Genomic DNA, 16,947 nt, shown 5'->3' on the forward strand with positions numbered 1-16,947 from the left:
AAAAAAAGGAAAATAAATGCTACAGGGATTGTAGGGAAATAGGTACATGAATGCATTGTTGGTAGAGTTGCAAAGGTATCCAACCATTCTGGGGAACAATTTGGAACTATTTCCAAGTTGTGGACTTGTTTCAGTGGAAAAAATTTCCACACCAGTAGTACCCCAAACCAATAAAATCACAAGTCCAGATCAATTACTTAGAAGGGAAATATGTTTAAGCTATGTAAGTCTATGCTTTAGGAAATATAATAGGGTTTTTTTTCTCCATGTTATATATAGTGATATAGACTCCACTTACTTTCTCAAAACATACTGGCAAGGTGGGTTCCCAGAGCACAGCAGGATACATTTTCCCCTCAGTGTTCTAGGAGTACCACTAAGGGGTTATGGAATTCTTTGAATGCTATCAGCTTAAGCCCTCATTCCAGTGTGTTCTCTCCAATAAAATCACCAGTACCAGTTATTATCTCCTCAATACTATTGATACTATTGATTAGCATCCCACTATCAACTTAACCACTTTTAACCCCAATTGCCTCACCAAAAAAAAAAAAAGCAAAGCAATTTAACCACTTAATATCAATTAGCTTTACTGAGAGGATATATGAAGAACAGAAGTACAAAAACATCCCTTTGCCAAAAAACAAAACAAAAACAAAAAAAAACAGAGACACTCTTCCTTCAACCACCTCAGTCCTTGGATGGAGTGGTTCAAACATAATGTGGTTGCTACAAAGCATTCACCTCACCAAGTTCACTTCTGAATGTAGCATACTCAATGGATGAGTTGCTGTCTTGCCTGCAGGATATAGATGGTGTCCTGGCTGCCAAATCAGTTCCCTGTTATAGTGGGTCAAGGAGGTCTCTCCCAAAGGCTTCACTGGCACACTACCAGGCTCTGTTGCTAGCAAATTTTGATATGGACTGGCTCCTGGTTCTAGTCATCCTCGCATTCTTTAAAAGTTCACATAGTCACAGCCTCATTTGATACATCTCCAATACTCCTTCACCTAAGAATGGGAAAGAACACAGTCAGTGACGGAAACAATAATAGAGCTGTGTGCTCCAAGACACATGACAGTGATCTCAATGAGAAAATAAAGGCCCCAAGCCCTTCTCCCCACCCAAAGACTTTTTTTCCTAATCACTGGAACTCAACCAGTGAGTTGTCCTACTCATTGAAATACAACTGATTTGGCTGGTTGGTGCCTTTTGTAGCCCAGTTCTGGCTCAGCAGCTAACCAGCCTTTTCTTCCCTAAGTAACTGGGCCAAAAACAATAAGGAACATGCAGGTGATCTGTAGCAGTGAGCCAAGGCCCTCCATTCCACATCATCACAAACTTCTAGAAGCAGACTAGGGTCCCCTGTGTATGCTCCCTAGGCTGCACCTTCATTGGCCAGTCTCCTGTTTCATATAAACATGGAGCTTAATTATTTATATTAGTTGTTCCACCTAACCCCCACCCCCACCCCTGCTTCTAGAAGAATTTGGGATTCCTGATCTCACACCCTTTTTATCCAATAGGGAGAAAATCAGCCATATTGATTGATTGATTCATTGATTTATTTTTATTTCAAAAAAAGGAGACACACCAACATGCCATAGTAGTAAAATGTCCTTGTGAGTCAAATCAAGTCAAGCAGCATTTATTAAGCACCTAATATGAGTTATACACTGTGCATAAATGCTGGCTTCTTTCAAGAGACAGAGTATCTGGAGAGGAGCCTCAGCCATAGGCAAATGATTTTTAAAAGGGAGTGGTGGGTCCTGGTGATTGTCCATCACTATGAGAAGGTAGGAGGTAGTGACCTAAATTAGATCAGTTGAACTCAAGCAAACCTGTCTGGCAATGAGAAAGGTGCAGTCAAAGCAAATGAGCTGCTCAGAGAGGAGCTATGGATGAAGGTTGCCATGGCTAATGCCCTGGGGTCTCAGTAGACATCCATCTGCCAAGGATGTTTGCAGAAATCATGAGGTCAGCTTTGTCACCAGGCCCTGGAGTCCAATAGGGATGACTCAGGAAAAGGCAGACATAACGCAAAGATGTTAATTATTTTCTCTGCCCCCTCATATTACCAGAGCATGGTCATGAGGCATCACAAAATATAAATCCACATACATGAGTGCCCCAGCGGCTAAACTTTGGCTCATGATAAAGCTCTCTGATAAAGTTCACAATAAAGCAGTGTCTCCTCCCATGTTGCAGTGAGTAGTACTGTCAGTCTTGCCCCAATGTGAGACATGATGTGTATTTTCACTCACCCCTCAAAAATGACTTAGTCATGAAACAAGTGGATTGGGGAAGTGGGGGTAGGGAAGAAAAGGGGATGCTATAATGAAGGAATTGTCTCTAAAAGCACTATGATTGTTTAAGAACTGGGGCAGCAAAACTTGTCCTAAATGAGAGAGATGAAAGAATATACTTGAAATGAAGAAAGAATATGAAAACAAGGAAAGCAGAGTGCATGTCCTACCTAATTCTCTTTGTTGCCATTCATGTCCTCTAAATCACAGTAACTTCTTAAAGACATCAGTGTACAGCTGTGTAAATTTGGGGATGAAGCCTTCCTATCCTGGTTAGATAAGCTTTTCAACATGGTGATTGTAGTCATCCACCACCCCACTTTCAGTATGCCTGATGACAGCTTTGGAAAATACCTGCCCTGTCCCTCCCAGGGATGATGGGAAGCAATGCAATTTCCCTAGCCCAAATAGAGGAGACTGTGTCTTACCATTCCATTCCAGCCCTGTTGATCTCCCACCAGCATTCTGTCAGCTCCCTAAGACTCTGGGGGGTGAGCAGGTATGCATAGTTCCACTGCCTATCAGAACCCTGCTTCTTACTGAAAATGCTTCTCACAGCCACTGCCATCTGCCTGTTGTTGGTTCAAATTCACCCAGCCTTCATCACCATAGTCATGATACTGATACCAGTAGTCACCGGCCAGATACTGGCCCTTGGCTACCATCACCAGTAGTAGAAGCAGGCAGAAAAGCATGAGGTCCATGTTGTCTTTGCTCCTGGCATGGAATTTCAGTCTTGATTTGTCTGGCTAGGCCCTTTATACTGACTCAGACATGTGGTTTTCAGATGTTGATGATCTTGATCCAACTGCAATGTGTCATTGTTTTAATAAAACTTCCCTGCCTCAGATATGTGGGCCACAAATACATTGAGCTATTTTTAAGGCAGACTTCTACAAGCAGCAGAAGCTAGAGGAACACATATGCAGAGTAGACCCTGGAAGAGCAGCCTGGCAGAGAGGTCAAAGAAACCCACTTCTCCCACTGGCATGTTCATTTGCAGAATCTGCATTTGGTGATCACCTACCTCCAATATCTTCAAAGGCAGACCCTCGAGTTAGTCTTCTGATCACCAGGTGGGGATGACTCCAATAGATCTCCTCCAAATACTAATGTCTAGGAAACATCAATTCAATTTAACCGACTGTTATTAAATGCAGGGTGTTCTGCTAGGTGTTGTGGATACATAGACAAAATTAGAGTAGTCCCTGCCCTCAAGGAACATTACTGGGCAACACCAAATGGAACACACGCTTTGATGCAAATATCCCATTGCCAGGTATCTACAAGGTCAGAGATAGAAAAGTCCCATCTACACCATAATATTCATAGCAAAGCAAGGTCATAGATTTAGAGCCAGAAGGTATCAACAAATCCAACTATCTCATTTCATAGATAAGGAAACTGAGGCAGATGGAGGTTAAGTTATTTGCCTGGAGATACACAGCTAGTAAGTGTCTCAGGAAGGATTTGAATCCAGGCCTTCCAGAATCCAAGTCCAGAATTTGATTCACTATATCACTATCACCTCATTTGACCATCAGTCAGGGAAGACAAATTGTGGCACATGAATGTAATGTGCCATAAGAGGGGAAAATGGCTATGAAGAATACAAGGTATCCCCCAAAAAAATAGTGCAGTTTGTTTTAAGTTGAAAAACTTTTTTCCTTGATAATTAATTAATTTATTTTTAGTTTTCAACATTCATTTCCATAAGATTTTGAGTTTTAAATTTTCTCCCCCTCCTACTCCTCTCCACCCCCCCAAGATAGCATGCAATCTGATATAGGCTCTACTTACATTTATATTAAGCATATTTTCCCATTAGTCATGATGTAAAGAACAATTAGAGGTAATGGGAGGAACCACGGAAATGAAGCAATAAAACAAAACAACAAAGGAAAAGGAGAATAAATGGTATGCTTCCATCTGCATTCAGACTCCATAGTTCTTTCTCTGGGTGTGGATAGCAATTTCCATTGTAAGCCTTTTGGAGTTGTCTTAGATTCTTGCATTGCTGTGAAGAGCCAAGTCTATCAAAGTCAATCATCACACAATGTGGCTGTTACTGTGTATGATGTTCTCCTGGTTCTGCTCATTTCTCTCTGCATCAGTTCATGTAAGTCTTACCAGGTTTTTTTTTAAATCTACCTGCTCATCATTTCTTATAGCACAATAGTATTCCATTACATTCATATACCACAACTTGTTCAGCCATTCCCCAATTGATGGGCATCTCCTCAATTTTCAATTCTTTGCCACCACAAGAAGAGCTGCTATAAATATTTTTGTACATGTGGGTCCTTTCCCCTTTTTTTATGATCTCCTTGGGATACAGCGCTAGAAGTGGTATTGCTGGGTCAAGAGGTATGCACAATTTTATAGCCCTTTGGGCATATCCAAATTGCTCTCCAAAATGGTTGGATCGTTTCACAATTGAAATCATTCAAACTTAACGGAACAAATCCCCTTAATAAAAGGATTTGTTCTGTAAAACTTGGACTCAGTCAAAAGGCCACACCCAAGGACCTAGAGTAGGCCACAAGTAGCCTCGAGGTCACAGGTTTCCCACCCTGACTCTATGAGCTTTATCAGATTGCCAAAGGGATCTACAACATTAAAAGTTCATGAATCCCTGAATCTAATCTAACCCTTTTTATAGATGAAGAGACAAAAGGTCAGAGAGAGGAAAGTTGTTTAGGAAGAGAGCAGCAGAGTGAAAATTGAAACCTGGGTTTCTGGTCTCTAGTTTAGTCCTTTTTCTATCATATCCTGGGGCCTCCCATTACCAAATTTCTTATAGTCTTTGGTATTAAAGTCTCTGTGTTACTTTGCCTGATTAGGTGTTGGTTTTGGTGAACTTCACTGGTGAATCCCTTGATTCATGTCATGAATTATTTATTGAATACCTAAACACCCCAATAATATCCCTCCATTCCTCTGTGAACATACATGTAATAATAGCTTCTATCTATCATCTATTTACAATTACCTTATATCATTGAATCTCATGGCCCTTGTGCATAGGTGGATCTTTGGGGCAGGCCTTGATCAAGTTTAACATTGGGGTGAAATGAGGCACTCATAAATCCTTGAATCATTTACTTAGTTCTAACATAGCAAGGATATTCAAGAAGGATAAAGTAGCATTTAGCTTTAGTAGATACAACCCTTTTCATCTGTAATTGGAAAAACAACATTCAAGAGGCGTTGTAGTGACTCATGAGGTCTCGGACCTCCACCAAGTCTGAAGGGCACAGACCTATATTGTTGGGACTTTTTATGCTATTCAGTAACAGGAAGTCGTGTCAATGCAGCTAGAGGCCACCAGGAAACTTCACCACCAAAGGAGGTACAGTTCGAGCCTTGCCATATCCTTTGGGGTAATCAAGTCCAGCTTTGTCTTCTTTTAGGGAAAATCGAACTTAATGAAACCGATACCAAGAGACGTCGGGTGATAATGATTATGTGGTAGAAGTCAAACTCAAATCTAGACCCTCCATCTGGAAATACCATGTTCTTTACATTGCTCCCAGCTATTTCTAGATGTCCGCACCTATTCACTCTAGTTAACAATGACTCACACTTATAAAACACTTTTAGCTTTACAAAATATATTCCTCACAACAACCCTGTGAGATAGGCTTTGCCTTCCCTTACCACAGGGTGCTGCGGTCACAGAGGTCTCCATTGACACCTAGGCCCCTGGCTGAACACCATCTCCATCCTTTGCCATCCTTGGACTAGGGAGGGTGGAACTCCAGCTGGACCTCCCTCTGGCATTTGGCTAAGAGGCCCCCTCGTATCGCCACTTGTGGAGGCACAGACAGCTCTACACAGTTACCACTCAGAGTGCCTTAGAAAATAGTCAAGGCTCAGCCCTCTGTGACCATCTAGCATTCACATCTTTCACTTCCAGGACTCCATCTAAGCCCAGGTCCCAAAACACCAATCTTGACTGAGTGCACATTCTACATATGCGTATCTCTTGGATGCATAGCTTCCTCCACCATCTTGGCATGAAGCAAAGAAACTGGAGCAGAGCGTGATTTCTGTCAGGGCCCCAGGAGACACGATTGCCAAGAATTCACTAAACCAGATACTAGAGCCCGTCTCTCAGCTGCCTCCACCCTCTCCCTGCTCTCTGGAGTTGGGAGTGAACAGGTTGACCACAATCTCTGTTATCTCAAGAAACTGTGTGGTGCAGAGACGGGGGATGGCCTCAATTGGTACTCTACCCCCACCCCCACCCTGTGGCCAGCACACTCCCACCCTCTCTGTGAATCAGAGTTAACATTTGCTGAGTTGAAAATCCCCTTCCCCTGCTAAAACTCCCACAGATCTTTTTAACTCACTTCCTTCTTCACTAAAATGGTTCGGAGGAAATAGCGTTGGATCTAGAGTCTGGAAGTCTGGATTCTAGGACCAGTTTCAGTGACCTTTGGAAAAATACCTCACATTTCTAGGTCTGTTTCTTTATCCATAATATGAAGGGGATGGACTTAATCTCAAGGACCACTTTCAGATCTGTTATTCAAGGCTTCTATGAGCTGATCAGTATTTGGCTACAGTTCCATGTGACCAAAAATAGGATCTGAATGAGCTTCACTCCTCACCAAGCCCATCCTAGTTTTGCTTGCAATACCATACTGTGTCAGGATCAGCATGTACTACTCAGTATACATTTTTCCAACAGTAAATCTGGACATTGTAAAGTTGGCAGCCCACTGAGGCAGCTAGGTCATGTAGTAGATGGAGTGCCGGGCCTAAAACCAGGAGGGCCTGAACTTAAATCTAGCCTCAGATACTTACTAGCTGTGTTGAGGGCAATTCATTTAACTTCTGCTTGCCTCAGTTCTCTAAACTGTAAACTAGGGAATAATAATAGCACCTGCCTCCTAGGGTTGTGGTGAGGATCAAATGAAGTAATATTCCTAAAGCATTTAGCACAGTGCCTGACACATAGTAGGTGCTATGTAAATGCTACTTATCATTATTATTATTATTATTATTATCATTACCCATTCATCCATGCTACTCTTGACATAGAGCAGTCCTTTTCTGGGATGTCTCAGGGAGTATATACATTACATCTTTTGGGGTTTTCAATGCACGCTAGCCCAAGGCTAGTCCTTTCTAGCTCAGAGACCTTCCACCAGGACTAAGCAATGTTTGTGTGGGTGATGTTGGTTTAGAAGAGAGGAAAGAAGGAGAAAAAAGTGTAGAGGAGAAAGAAGAGCTGAAAAGAGAGGAACAGTAGCAGAGAAAGAGGAGATAAGAAAATGCTGTATGTGATGGAGAGAAGGAGCAGCATGAATAAACATCTAGTCATTCAGCCTGTTTCATTCCATTTACTAAGTGCCTACTACTACTGCTGCTGCTGCTACTTCTACTGCTGCTGCTGCTGCTGCTGCTGCTGCTACTTCTACTGCTGCTACTACTACTACTGCTGCTTCTCCTGCTGCTACTACTACTGCTCCTGCTCCTCCTGCTGCTGCTGCTACTGCTGCTACTGCTGCTACTACTACTACTGCTGCTGCTTCTCCTGCTACCACTACTGCTGCTGCTGCTGCTGCTGCTGCTGCTGCTGCTGCTACTAGTGTTGTTGCTGCTGTCCCAGGTGCCCCTCAAATAACACCAGGCAGAGCTCAACATACTCTACTTGCTTTAATAAGTCAATTGAAACACACATTTGGTGCCAAGCACAGTGTTGGAGTCTGGGGATATAAAGATCAGAACAAAACAATCCCTTTCTTCAAGGTATTTATGTTCCTGTGTAACGGGTATCATATTGCTTATCTTCGAAATGGGTAGGGGAGGGGCAGAAGGGAAGGAGAGAATTTGGGACTCAAGATTAAAAAAAATAGTTAAAAATAAATGAATGGATAAATAAATAAATAACTATTTTTAAAAGGAATTTATGTTCCACAGGGTGAATACAGCATGTAACCAGAGTACTGGATTTTTGAGCAAGAAAACTTTGGCTTTAATCCCACCTCTGTTAGCCATGTCACTTCTTAATCTCTCTGGGCCTTAGTCTTCTCTTCTGTAAAATATTGGGGATGGACTACACCTTAGACTATAATCCCCTTGAGGGAAAGAACTGTCCTGCCGTGGCACAGTGCATAGAATGCCGGACTTGGCAACAGAAAGGCTTGAGTACAAATCCTGACATAGATACTTATTAGCAGTGCAAACCTGGCAAAGTCATTTATCTTCTGCCAGCCTCAGTTTCATTATCTGTAAGATGGGAGTGATAATAATACATATTTCACAGAATTGTTGTAGAAATCAAATGAGATATCTGTAAAGTGGTTTGTAAACCTTCAAAAGTTGTATTATATGTTAGTTGGCACAGTGGTAAGTGCTTATATCTATTGATATAATCTCTAAAATTCTTTTCAACTTTAAAGCTTTGATGAGATGACTCACTAAATACAATATAGCAAAAATTAAATAGAATATAATCAGAGGAGGAGAAATACACTAATAACAGGGGACTGCAGAAAAGATTTCTTATTGAAGGATCTATCTAACTAGATCTTTGAAGGAAGCTAGAAATTCTAAGATGCAGAATTGAGGAGGGAATGAATTCCAGGCATGGGGATGGGAGATGAAATGTTAAATTCAGGGATCATAGATCAAGAGCTGGAAAGAACTCATGAAGTCATCAAGTTGAACCCTCTCATGTCATAGAGGAGTAGTCTGAAGCCCACCAGTGAAGTTACTTGCATGGGTCATACAAATGCCAGTCAGTGGCCAAGAAGAGATTCGAAGTGAAGTCTTCTGACTCCGGAACCAACACTCATTCCATCATCCCAAGGAATAGGCCAGTTTGACAAAAAATTGGCTGGTATCAAGTTTTATGCAGTTCACTAGTTTTTGGTTCATTGGTTTAACGTTAACTTGATACTTATATCCTCCATATGTTTATACACTTTCTGTACTCTCAGCCTCTTCATTTCATATATTTTACTATCCTTTCTACTTCTTCAATTTCTTCTCCTTTTATCCTACATTTTACCCCCACCAAATGCATCCTATTTCATATAGTCTAAGGATATTGACATTCTACAGTGGGAATACACTTGTGTTGACACCATCTCCAGGTCCAATGGGAGCCTTAATCCCTGACAGAACCAGTTTCCCGATTTTGTCTCTGGTGTGACTTTTGCTCCAACCTCCACATTCTTACTGTCCAGCTATCCTTACCTGCGGTGGATCCTGCTCGATGCAGGAAGCTCTACTTACTGCCTCTGATTCATTATTCTCCCTCCTGTCTGATTTGCCACTAGACCACTACTGAAGTTGGTTCTATTTTTCAGTGAATCGAAGGTTTAGAACTTTTGTTCTAAAATGACCTCTCAGCTTAAGATATACTGAACTATGTGAGGATGCAAGAATTTCAGACCTGGAGTCAGGAAGAAGAATTCAATTCTGTCTCAGACACTTACTAGCTGTATGATTTTAGACAAGTCATATAACCTCCATTTGAGTCAATTTCCTCAATTGTAAAATGGGGGTAATAATAGTACTTAACTTCCGGACTTGTTATGAGTATCAAATGAAATAATATTTGTAAAGCACTTAGCACTTAGGCAGGCAATATACTAGCTATTATTGTTGTTATTTATCATTATTTATTATTAACATAGTACATTGTTTTAAATGTTAAAAGTATAACACCTAAGTTCCACAAAAGTAGAAGGAGGAATGAAGACAATGTTCTTACTAGGTAATCTCTTGAGGTCACTTCTGGTAATGTGATCTATGATTTTATGATTCTTTCCATTGATCTTGACAAGGTTGAATATTGAGTCTACATAACTCATTATTCACAAACTTGCCAATCTCTGTCATTTTTAATAATCTTTTTCCATCAACCATACTTTAATACCTATAGAAAAAGAGCATACTATAGTCAGGGAAGCCCTGGACTTGGAATCTACCAATCTGGGTTTGATTCTTGGCCTTGCCTTTTAACAGCTGTGTGATCCCAGGCAATCCATTTAACTTCTCTATGACTCTTATATAAAATGGGAGATATGATACTTTACAATTTATATTGAAGTGTTATCATGAGGAAGGCACACATTTGATCTATTATTTTTCTTGGAATCTAGATCAATGGCAGGACATCCAACTGGAAATGGCTTAACTACCTTCTCCCTCTGCCCCTCAGCTCCCTACTCCTATTGGTGAATTGCTCCCAGAACTTCCATTTTACAGAATGACCAAGACTAGCCATCCTTCATTCTCTAGACTTTGCCACTGTGCCCCAATGTCAGTAAATTGCCCCTCCCAACTCTCCTTTTTAGCTCCCTTTTATATGTTGTTTCCCCCCATTTTAATGTAAGTTCCTTAAGGGACTGTCTTTTTGCTTGTATTTATATCCTCCGTACTATATCTGGAACATTTGTTGTTCAGTCCTTTTCAGTCATGTCCAACTCTTTGTGACCCCATTTGGGGTTTTCTTGGCAGAGATACTGGAGTGGTTTGCCATTTCTTTTTCCAGCTTATTTTACAGATAAGGAAACTGAGACAAACAGTTAAGTGACTTGCCCAGAGTCACATAGCTAGTAAGTATCTGAGGTCAGATTTGAACTCAGGAAGAAGAGTCTTCCTGACTCTAGGTCAGGCACTCTATCCACTGTGCCACCTAGCAGGTTAGAGATGAGGGGACTGTTTTCTTTTGTTTATTTTTGTTATAGTAACTCATGTAACAGTTTTTATAATTGCTATAGGATTGCTGGCAGCTATCACTAGCTGTTCCCTTCCCCCTCCTAGATTTCTAATGCCATCTCTAGGTTTCTTTAAGTCTCAATGTAATAAGCAGGACCTGGGGATAGTCATCTGGTTTGTGGAGAAGGGGTGAGAATTGAGAAAGCAAACTAAAATGAGTGTGAAGGGTTTTTTTTTCCTAACCTTAAAAAGACTGTGGAGTCTGGGTACATGTGTGGAAGGAAGTGGTAGAAAGAGGGAGAGGAGAAAAGAATACTGCTTAGACAGTGAGGCAGGGAAGAAGTAAATTAAATAATTTAATCATCATAATGTAAATAGAAGGAGGAGCAGGGCTGGGGACCTTCCACTGAGAAGGCTAGTCTATGGAAGGTTTTCACAGTTGCCTGAGGCCATTTTAGTCTGATGAAGTATAGTTATCAGTGGTGTGCTGGTAAATATTTAATTGACTCTCCAAATTTAAAAAAAAAAAGGTATGCATGTTTGCCAATTTCCAAGGTGTAACTAGCACACCCTGGGCTGTATTCCTATAGATCTGGAAATGTGTTGACCAACCCTTCTGGATAATAAATTTAGAACATGGAGAATCTTACCAAAAAATTCTTCCCAAATCCCTCAAGAACACCCATATAACCCTGAAGGGATCTTGTAGTCAAGCCCTGGGAACCAGGTTTATCAGTGGATATATTAAGATAGTAGCTCCAAAGCATATGTTAAACACAAAGGGATTAGGTCCCTTGTCCATGGTTACAAAAGTGGCAAGTAGGGGGAGGGGCTGGGAATCAAGTGAAATTCCTTGGACTTCAAATTCAGAGCTCTTTTTACTGTACATACTATCTCTAATAGTGGGGAGAGGCATAAAAGAGTAGTGAATAACATAGTAGTCCTAGAGTCAGGAAAACTTGGGTTCAAATACTGCCTGTGATGTTTCCTCGGTGAGTGGCATTTAATTCCTCAATGTGGCAGTTAATGATTCTGAACCTCAGTTTCCTAACTATAAAATGGGAATAAGAACACCTGTAGTAACTACCTGATAGGGCTGTTATAAGGCTCAAATGAGATCATGTCTATTGCTTCATAAATTTGATGGAATAGTATTCTGCTGTAAGAAATGACAAGGGGGATAGTTTCAGGAAAAACCTGGGAAGATTTATATGAACTGATATAAAGTCCAGTGGGCAGAACCAGGAGACATGTACACAGTAACAGCAATGTTATATGATGATCAACTGGGAAAGAGAAAGACTTAGCCATTTTAATCAATGCAATGATCCAAGACAGCTAATGTTCATCTTCTGCAAGAAGTCTTTGATCACAAAATCTCAGAACCATAGTGTCAGATGACCTCAACATTCATTTAGTCCCATCTGTGGCTGAATAATAATTCCATCAACATCCATCACTGATACATCACCTTGAAACTGTGTTCCTATACATTCATTTATCTAGTTTTTAATAAATAAAAGATCTTTCCCTGCCTACTTAAAACATTAAACTGTTCCCACAGAAGAGAGGCATCATCTTACATCATTCACAAAGGGATTTAAATCTTTATATCAATATTTATATAATTTTTTGTCCAAATCTTATTTGAAAACTGTTTCTTCACACACACACACACATACACACACACACACAAACCATGTGTGTGTATATATATGTAGTGTATTTTAAAACAAGGTTCTTCTGTTACTCTTTAGCTATAAATCATCATTTTTAACAGCCACAACATCTTGTAACATTTAATAATTAACATAAATCTTTTCCTTTACACAAAAATGTTTTTTGAACTTTTCATCAACAAATTGCAGTGTACCCTTACACTATGAATGTTTCTAAATACCACCTGGTAGAAACCTTTGATCTGCATGCACAGAAAGAAAATCTGGAAGAAGGAATAACTAAGCATTTGCACTTTGCCCACCCAAGACTTCCCATTGCTCTGGTTTAGGACAGGGGTGGGGAACCTGTGGCCTCATGGACACATGTGGCCTTCTAGGTCCTTGACTGTGGCCTTTTGATTGAGTCCAAGTTTTAAGAACAAATATTTTTCTTAAGGGAATTTGTTCCGTGGAGTTTAGATTCATTAGAGGGGTATCTTACAGTGTAATTGTTGTGTTGTGAGTTTTTTTGCATTTTTCATTTTTGGTGTGTGATTAGCATGTAATTGGATGTTGTGGGTTTTTTGGTAGTTTTCAATTACTGTGTTTTTCACGGTTTTCTTTTTTGGTGTGTAGTTAACATGTAATTGGTATGTTTTGTTTTCACAATTTCATTAGCACGTAATTGGTGTGTTGTGGTTTTTCATGGTTTTTATTTTGGTATGTAATTGGTGTGTTGGTTTTTGTAGTAAAGTGTTAGTGTGTTGTTGGTGTGTGATTGGTGTGCTGTTAGTATGTTAGTTTTTCATTATGGTTTTTTAAGTGCTAGTGTATTATCAGTGTGCAGTTGGCATGTAGTTGGTGTGTTTATTTTTCATGGTAAAGTGTTAGCATCTTGGTGACATATAATTGGTTATAGTTAGCATGTGAGGTATAGTTGGCATGTTGTTAGCATGTTGGCTTTGGCAGGTAATTGCTAGCATGTCGACATGTGATTGACATGTAGTTTGGGTGTTGGTTTTTCAGGGCAAAGTGTTAGTGTGTTCTTGGTATGTAGTGTGGCATGTGACATTAGCATAAGCCTGTAGTGGGCAAGTTGTTAGCATGTTGGCTTTGTCTCATTGTAAAGTGCTAATGTGTTGTTGGTATGTCATTGGTGTGTTGTTAGAATTGGGGTTTTCATTCTAAAGTGTTAATGTTTTTTTGGCATGTAGTTGGAGTGTTGGGTTTTCACATAAAATTGTGTTGCATGTTGTTGGTGTGTAATTGGCATGTTGCTAACTTTGATGGCAAAGTGTTCCAGTGTGGTGTGTGATTGCCATTTCATTGGCTTTGACATTGTGATGTTGGTATGTTATTGGAGTGTTGGTGTTTTGTTGGCATGTTGTTGACTTTGACATTGTGATGTTGGCATGTTATTGGTGTGAATCATGTTCTTTGTGTATGGAACTTCACCCTCCTTCTTTCCTTTTTCTTTGCCAGATTGCTCGCGGGATAGGTTTTCTTCTCATGTCTCCAAAGCTAAGGAGACACTTGGGACAGAACAATTATTTCCTTGGGTGACTAAGACAAATTGCACATTTACATTCTGAGACAGTATTAGAACATGTATATATTTGTGTTTTGATGAAGGCTGATATACTCAGAGAGTAGTGAGGAGATGGGGACCACAGAAGCACAAAAGTATCAAAAAATCCCTCTATCGCAGTATCCTTGGGGATACTTTTTTTTAAGTTGGAGTTTTTTATATAAAAGGGGAACATGGACAGGATGTCCAGCGGGATGCTTCTGGTCAGAGGCCCATTAATGTGATTGGTAGACGTTGAGAGGACTAAGACATCAGTGGGCTAGTTAGGACATTGATGTGCTGGGTAGTTTGGTAACTGTGACTGATTAATACAAATCTTTATTATTATTATTATTCTATATCTTCCAAAAAAGCAGCAGGTGTTCTCACTCAGAGACCTTGGCTGAAAGAATCCATGAGACATTCAGAGTCACATCCAAGCTAAAGTGCAACATCTGCAGAAGACTGCCACAGAGAATCTCTACTTGACCTTTGAGGATAAATCTAGAACAAAGAAAATACAGTTCAGCTGAAACCCTTTTATTAGCCCCTTTCCCAGTAATCATCTTAAATAGCTGAAAGGTATAAATTCTCTGTCTGCTGAGTACTTAGTAGACTACCACTCCTATGCATTCAGATGAGTTAAGAAACACAAATGCTTTGTAGAGAGAAAAGACTTACAAATAACTTTTTCGATAAAGACGATCTTGGGCTTTAGAGTTAAAGGAGCAGATTCTCTGGAAGATGTTACCAAGATTGAAAGACCCTGAATATGGAACCAGTGATGGGTTGTGCCTCTGTCATCTGGGGACCTGCATCACCAAGCTCCTTACCCACTGGCTACAGGGGAGTGAATTTTTCAGTCAAAACAAATCTTAAAGATCATCTCCCAAGTAAACTGTGATCTGTGTCAGTGGAAGGATTACCAGTGGAATTATAGGTCCCTTAAGGATTGATATATATATATATATATAATGGTTGTCAAATCTGTGGTGAAAGTAGAACGTTGTCTGTACTATGACTGCCATTGCTTGCCTTTCAACCAAACTCGTACAAAATAGAAGCTAGAGGAATAAAGAGGGGGGGGGATAGATCTGAAAGGTGTGGTAGAGTTGGAAGCAACAAAGGACTCAAGATGAAAAATGCCATCCACTTCCAGAGAGAGAACTGATGAAAGTACCAACTGGCACTGGTAGAAGTTTCCTCACCTGGGAGTTTCCTTTACCAATGAAACCACAAGTCCATTTTTGATCCTTATAGAAAATGCCATATATATGTCCACTCACTGAGATAATTTGGAGGGAATAAAAGATACTTAGGCTTTGAAAATATTAATATGACAACTGACAAATATAGTCAAGAACCCAGGCCTCTTTGGCCTTACAATGTCAAATGTCTAGGATATTGACCATATCTTTAGCCTTTCATCTAAATCAACTTCACCAGCACAAGACAGAAGTGCTATGGGTTTCCCGTGTTAAAGTGTTGGTGTATTGTTGGCATGTAGTTGGCATGTTGTATGATTGGCATGGTGCAGCTTTCATGTTGAAGTGTTGGCATGTTGTTGGTATGCTGTCGGCAGCACAACAATCCTGGGAGATAGGTGCCATTATTATCCCCACTTTACAGTTGAGAAAACTGAGGCAAACAAAGATTTAAGTGATTTGCTCAAGGTCACACAGCTAGTAAGTATCAGGGGCCAGATATGAACCCAGGTTTTCCTTATTCCAGGCTCACACCACCTCATTATTTCTCCCATAAGCCCAAATAATTTCATATTACCACTGTGACTCCCCATGAGCCCTCACTAGATCTCATCACAGTCAGTCCCTTTAAAGAGATATAACCTGGCATTAGCAGGCCTATATATTTTCCTTAGAACCACCCAACTCAGGCCAACCAATTCATGAAAATTCCCCAACCTTGAGTGAATAACTCGGTTAATCTTAAACACAAGTCCTACTTGCTAAGACAAGTGTTGTTCTAGGGAAACCTTGGACATATTTCCCTCCATAAGCTCTTTGGTGTTTTGTCTGTCTCCAGAAAAAAAAAGGGGTTGTCTGGGTTTCATGTACAAGGAGGAAAGAAAGAAAGAAAACCCAGGCTCCCTTAATTACCTTCAACTTTGCTGCTGAGAACTGTCACTGGATCCATTTGGGAGGGCTCCTTTAAAGCTGAATCTCAGCTTCTAACATTAGAATACTCCTGAGTAAATGTGAACATAGGAAACTAACTGCTAATGCGCTCAGTGCGTTGGCAGGGTGCCACGAAGGCTGATACCCAGAGTCTATCTACATGCTGATGCTTCTCAGCCTTCTGACTTAGATAAATGCAGGCCCAGTTTACTTCCCTTATGTTCAGATTCTATTCTGACTCAACAAGCAATGGACACAATGATTTAATGAATCTTTTCCATGTTTAGCTCCTATGATCTATATGACAAAAGGGGAAAAAGAGCTAGACATGCTGAGAACTAAAGTAGCATAAGGGTAAATATGTTAAATGGCAAAGTGTTTTTCATCTCATGTGAAATATAGGTCAATTTGCTGCAAATTTATTCACTGGGGTTATTTGTGCCAGGGCAGATTAAATGGCAGATATTGCAAGATTAGGGCTTAGTATAAAATAGAACCCTATTTTGTCATGGGGTGGCAGGGATCCAGCAACATCCATCAATGCTTGTCTCCATAGAGAAGATTGCATTTCAAACTGTTCAAATAAAATTGATTTGTGG

The sequence above is a fragment of the Vombatus ursinus genome, unplaced genomic scaffold (assembly GCF_900497805.2).
Source record: "Vombatus ursinus unplaced genomic scaffold, bare-nosed wombat genome assembly UNPS02009205.1, whole genome shotgun sequence".
In the NCBI taxonomy this organism is placed as follows: domain Eukaryota; kingdom Metazoa; phylum Chordata; class Mammalia; order Diprotodontia; family Vombatidae; genus Vombatus; species Vombatus ursinus.